Source organism: Colossoma macropomum, unplaced genomic scaffold (genome assembly GCF_904425465.1).
Source record: "Colossoma macropomum unplaced genomic scaffold, Colossoma_macropomum, whole genome shotgun sequence".
NCBI lineage: Eukaryota > Metazoa > Chordata > Actinopteri > Characiformes > Serrasalmidae > Colossoma > Colossoma macropomum.
In genome coordinates, this window is record NW_023495947.1 from 59,009 (window position 1) to 65,008 (window position 6,000).

A 6,000-nucleotide genomic window follows, 5' to 3' on the forward strand; every position below is an offset into this window, starting at 1 on the left:
TTGAGGAGAGAGGAGAAAATGCTGAAGAGCTTGCATGGATCAGATGCTGATGCTTCCAGTTTCCGTCTGCAGAAAGATGACTTTGCGGCAGTAACTTCGAGTGAGAACTTGGAAAGGAGAGATTGGTAGGAGTGAAGATCTGAGTCGAGTTGGGATTTCCTCCATCTTCTCTCAGCCTTCCTTACTTTTTGCCGGTTGCTGTGCAGGACACCTGTCAGCCAGGAGGCAGGTGGGGAGGATCTTGCTGTCCTGGAGGAGAGAGGACACAGAAAGTTAATTGCAGATGAGAGTGAAGAAAGGAAAGCATCTGTAGCTGTGTCCAGTGAGGGAGAAGAAAATGAATCAGGATGGGGAAGGGTGGTCAGGATAGTTGAAGCGAAAGACAAGGAATAGGTGAAGTGCAGGTTGTGTCGAGAGGAGGAGCATGAAGGGGTGGAATGGACAGGAGTAACAGGGAGGGAGAGTGAGAAAGTTAGGAAGTGGTGATCAGAGCGATGCAGGGGAGTTACTGCCACATCCAGCGCGGAGGCAGGTCTGTGAAACATCTATGTGGTCTCTACCTTTTGTGGTAGCTATAATAAAATCAAGGTGTCTGGGGCTGGAGGAGGGGCTGAGTCTGGCTGACTGGAAACCTGAAGAGGCATCAGACACAAATACAAACACCAGCATGAGTCACGCAGAGGGCTTTATTTACACATGCTGGACACTCAAATATCTATTCAAAGTCTTGGGTATTTCAGTCCTTTTTAAGTTCTTCTCACTCTATTATTCTCTTACTCTCTTTGTCCTTCCTCCTCTACCATGCCAGACAAAGCTTGATTTATACTATCAAAAGTATAAGTGTAGTGTTGTGGCCATCATTTTGGAGAAATGGCTTTGAGGGTCTTCGAAGAGTGGGTCCACTACAAAGCCCCAGTGCACTGATTTTTTTTAAATATTTTTTTGTAAACAAACATTACAGCAAAAAAGGAAATATTTAGAAGTCCGGAATACAATTGCAAACAACAAAAGGGCTTTGTGATTCTAGCAGGAAAAACAATGTCTATGATTAAATAGTTTGAGTCTGTGCAGCAGCAGTATCATCAGGAAGGTCAGTTCTGTTTTAAGTCCATTTTGAAGTCTATTAGGAATTATATGATATGTGAAAATATACACAAAAACTCTTTATAAATGGATTTGTAGCCACTTATCTGCAAGAAATGCTGATTTGCTGTTGTTGTCCATGATCTTGTCTCTCAAATATGTCTCTTAACACACAGATGATTAAAAGTATCTAAACATTGTAGCTTTTTTCTGCTGTGACCACCCCATATATGCTATTCCTTATAATATATAGGTAAAGCATTCTTGGGGAGCAGTACTGTAGTGAACTCTGACAGGATCTGACAGTGATACAAAATACTTCAGGAGACGGAAAAAACCTATATATATATATATATATATATATATATATATATATATATATATATATTTATACGTTCAGATGAAACAGTGATGAATTTAATAAATAAAATAATTGTGATTATTTTGGTGAACGTTTCAGCTGCAGTCAGTGTGCTGTACTTACCATTAGGTGTTTGAGAGGAATGTGTGGTTAAATGTCTGGTGTGTACACTGACCACTGCAGTAGATGCTATAGTTTTAGGTGGACCTTCTGTAAAGAAAGCAGAGTTTAACAGTCAGTGCAGGAACAGAACAGCTGTAAACAGCTCACTGTAGATACACAGTAACATGAATATGAACCTTTTATTGTAAATGACCAGAACAGCCTTCATTAAAATATACATATGTTAGTCTTTAGACATCAATTAAATGTGACCATAGGAGAAGAACAATGCAGAACAGCAGATACGTTTACATTTGACATGTGGACAAACTCTAACTGAATTATCTGCCATTTTAGCACAAGGACACCTATATGCATAAATCACATAAGTATCATTTTCTTCATCTATTAATAGTGACTATAGTAATTATATGATTGATGATATTGAAAGTGATTTTAATGAATTAACTGGAACTGTGAGCACTTGCTGAGAGTTACTGACAATCTAGTGATGTTATATTTCCAAACTAGCGTCACCCCTAAACTGAAGAATATGCATTTTGACTAATGCAGTAAAGAGTTTGTGTACTATGTGTTTATTTTGGCTTTGGACAGTGTGCTTCTTTAAGAAACAGGCTAAACTGTTTATCGTTAAATGAATGAATGAATGAATGAATAAATTAATACATGGACTATACGTTTAACGATGAACAAGTCAATAAATGACAGGGTGAAGCAAATGCAGAGACACAGGATGATAGACAGAGCTAACAAAACACGCATTTGCATACAAAAAACATTTTGAAAAAGAATAGAAATATAAAATGTTTAATAACTTTTACATGGTCCAAACTATTTTTAGTTAATATTAAATACTGGAAATAAACTAATTTTGTTTTACTATGTGCAGAATGTTGTTTTCTGTATGAGGTGTTAAAGTATTTTTACTTAGAAAATATGAAAAAAATAAATAAATACACTGGCACACAGACTTTTATGCACTGTAGGTGAACAGTGATGTGGAAATTGAACGACTAAAATGTCACTGAGTTGGTTTTCTATACAGTTGGCTTTAATTTTAAGATATGAAATGCACTAAGAAGAAAAACTGAGACAGTGTTTTACCTTCAGTAGTGAGTCTGATGGTTAAATGTGAACCTTTAACAACACACTTGTAAACTCTATCCTCTTTGGTCAGGTGTGATATGAGTAGAGAGTTTCTGTACTGATCACTCTCACTGGATCTCACTTCCCACGTGTCTCTGTTTGCGTTTATGCTGTGTTTTTTCCAGTTAAATCAATCAGGTGTGGTGTGTTGGTTAGTGCAATAGCAGGGCAGCAGTACTGACCCTCCTGTATGAGCTGTGATACTCAGTAGTTGTTCTCTGTTCACCAGAGTGCAGCCTGTAGAAACACACATCAGTAAGATCAGATTAATAATACACTTTGTATGATATCACAATTACAGCTGTGATGTCCATCCACAGCTTTCAACGATTACCACTATTTAAAGTAAATCAAAAGCCAAATCTTCTTTGTAAACAAAGAAAAAAAAACACTAAACAGATATATATGATGTAAATCATCATTATCCAAATAAACATTTATTTATTGATTTGTTTATTTATTTACTTATTTATTTATTTAAATTTCAAAGAAATGACATGGGATAAAAAAGGTCATTACATTTACAGTCATTAAAATGTAGGAATGTTTTTACCTACTTTTGTTATAGTTACAGTTCTGGAGACATGTTCTTTTCCCCTGAAATGACAATTTCTACATAAAGTAGTGTTGGCTCAGAAGAAGGCACAGAAAACATTGCACATACGGGCAGAAGGTCTTTTTATTTTGAAAAGGCAGCAGGAAATGCCAAACCCAGCACTAAGCCCAACACAAAATACGGGAAGCAGGTAACACGGGAAGACATGACATATGAGGTGGGTAGACTCTTCTAACCTCTGACCCTTCTTGGACACAGTTTACTCTACGTGACACAACTACAGTAATAACAACAACCACATCAGAAAGAAAAGCAACAATAAGCAACCGCTCTTACCCAGGAGTGTGGGGCGTCAGAGCCACTTTGCATGGCTGCCCCCCCTAAGCTCCTCACAGTAGCACAGCCTGCGGCAAATGCCACACAGGCATACCCCCACCCCCTCCCCCACAAGGTTCTGCAATCCTGGCAGCCCACGCGGCCCGAACAAAGTTCCTGGCCTGCACAGATTCCTAGTCTGTCTAGGCATTGGGCACCCACAGTCCTCTCTCATGGCCTGCTCCTTGGTGTATCCTGCTCCGAACTGCGCTGTCCCCTTCTGCCCTGTAATGGGCAGTCGAACATTAGCTCCATTCACTGGCTCCACATGTACAGCTCCTCTAACATTGATGGATTTTACTCGCAAAAGGCCTTGGTGCCCTTAACTTGACAGCACACCCTGCCACCGGAGGTTCCTCAACCATCTCTGGTGCTGTGTTTTCAGCTCTTCCAGAGCCCTCACCTTCCTCCATAGTAAACGGAGGCCACACTGCTAGAGAGCCCCAACTACCTGTCTTGGCTCCGCATTTAGCCACTGCAACAAGCTTCGCTTGTCCCATCTCCAAGCCCTGTGTTTCTTTCCCAAGGTCAAACACAGACCAGTCACCAAGTCCGAAGTCCAAACTGAGAAAGCACTCATTGTATAAAGGGATGACCCAGAACTCAGGCACTCTGCTCAGGCCCCCGACCACCTCCCTCTCATGTCAACTCGGCCGCTGATGAAGGACTTGAGTTGGGCGCTCATCCCTTCCCAGTTGGTAGGAGTACTGCTCACTGTGTACAGAACCATGCCAGGATGTAGTAGTGACATTGACAAGCCAGTCACCAATGAGGACATTTAGCCATTTCCCGTCTGTGCTGCACTCAACCCAAAGTCCACGGAGGCAGATCTTCCCAGCTGTTTTCTGGTGCAAGGTCTCCTCTTTCTGCAGTGCCAGCACACTAATTGCTCTGCCACTGTCACTCAATGGACACTAGGTCCTCAATGGATACTAGGTCCTATATAGTCTCCTCAAACTCTTCTGCCATATAGAGTGGTGTATTTTTCACACCAAGCATAGTTCTGAAGTTCTGCCCTCTCTGCCTCAGCATTGACATATAGTAAGCAGATGTAAGCTGGGCTCAGCTGCCAAACCTTACTGTGTTGTTTGCTTCTACTTCCTGCTTAGTCAGCACTTGTCTGGCTGTACCCGGGGCAGGCATAACGCTCAGTACCCCCTTCCACCAGGCTCTGACTTCTTTGCTGTCTGCATTTGAGGTTGTTAAAGCGCCACTTAAAACTTGGCCGACACCAGGGTAGCACTGGTGTAGAAGAACATGCAGAAAACATTGCATGTATGTGCAAATGATCTTTTATTTTAAACAGGCACTTCAAAAGACAGCAAGAAATGCCCAGCCCTGCACTAGCCCTTACACATAACACAGGGAAAGGGAAATTTCTGACTAGCCCTGTATACCACACTGAGTACACAGCTCTCTCAGCAGCTCTTCACTGGAGTTTAACCCACTCTAATGTCTGTCTTCTGTCTTTCTGGAGAATTGCAAAATCACACAAAATGACATGATGGTCTTCTGAGAACACTTACTACTTCCTCTTTGGTGGTACATCGTCCACAAGTGGACACAAAACACAGCCAAACAGAAGTCATACACACCTCTTCTTTGTTCTCATGTACTTTTCTGCACCTGATGTTTATTTTAACTGTCACCACTCCTTTCTGTGGCTTTGATAGTTGTTCTCTCTGGCACTTTTATGGTGATGAGATGTGATGTCATGGTTGTGAAGCACCTAGTCTACGTATCTGTTGTGAGGCAGCTATAATAGTATCAAGTGTGGTTGTGGTCTGAGGGAGGGGCTGTACCATGCTGACCTAAAACCTGATGAGGGCTCAAAGACAAACACCAACACGAGTGAGCCAGAGTGCTTTATTTACACGTGACATATCAAACGTGTATTCAACGTCTTGCATACTTCACGTCATTTAGGGTCCTTCTCACCCACTTGTTCTTCTCTCTCTTCTTTTATTCTCTTCCATGTCAGACAGAATCAGACATATGCTGCTTGTGATCCTCCATGTTGGGTAATTTTCCACGGCACAATTAAAATTAAAATTTGAAAAACACTCATTTATAATTTCTGTTCCTGAGGGGTCACCTTTTACTCAGTTGTACAAAGATGGACATACCTGCTTCCAAGTCCTTTAACACACTGTGTTACAGACTGAAGAGCTTTGTGCTAAGACGCTTCCCAGGATTCTTAGCACTTTTGTTGGTCTCTCTTATTTTTCTAATTTATGAATGTAAATCTCTTTTCAAAATTGAATTTTATGTGTCATAGCATACTATCATGTTAAATGTGAACTTTGGATGCATTTTACATGGTATTATTATTCTCATTATGATGGCGTTTGATGTT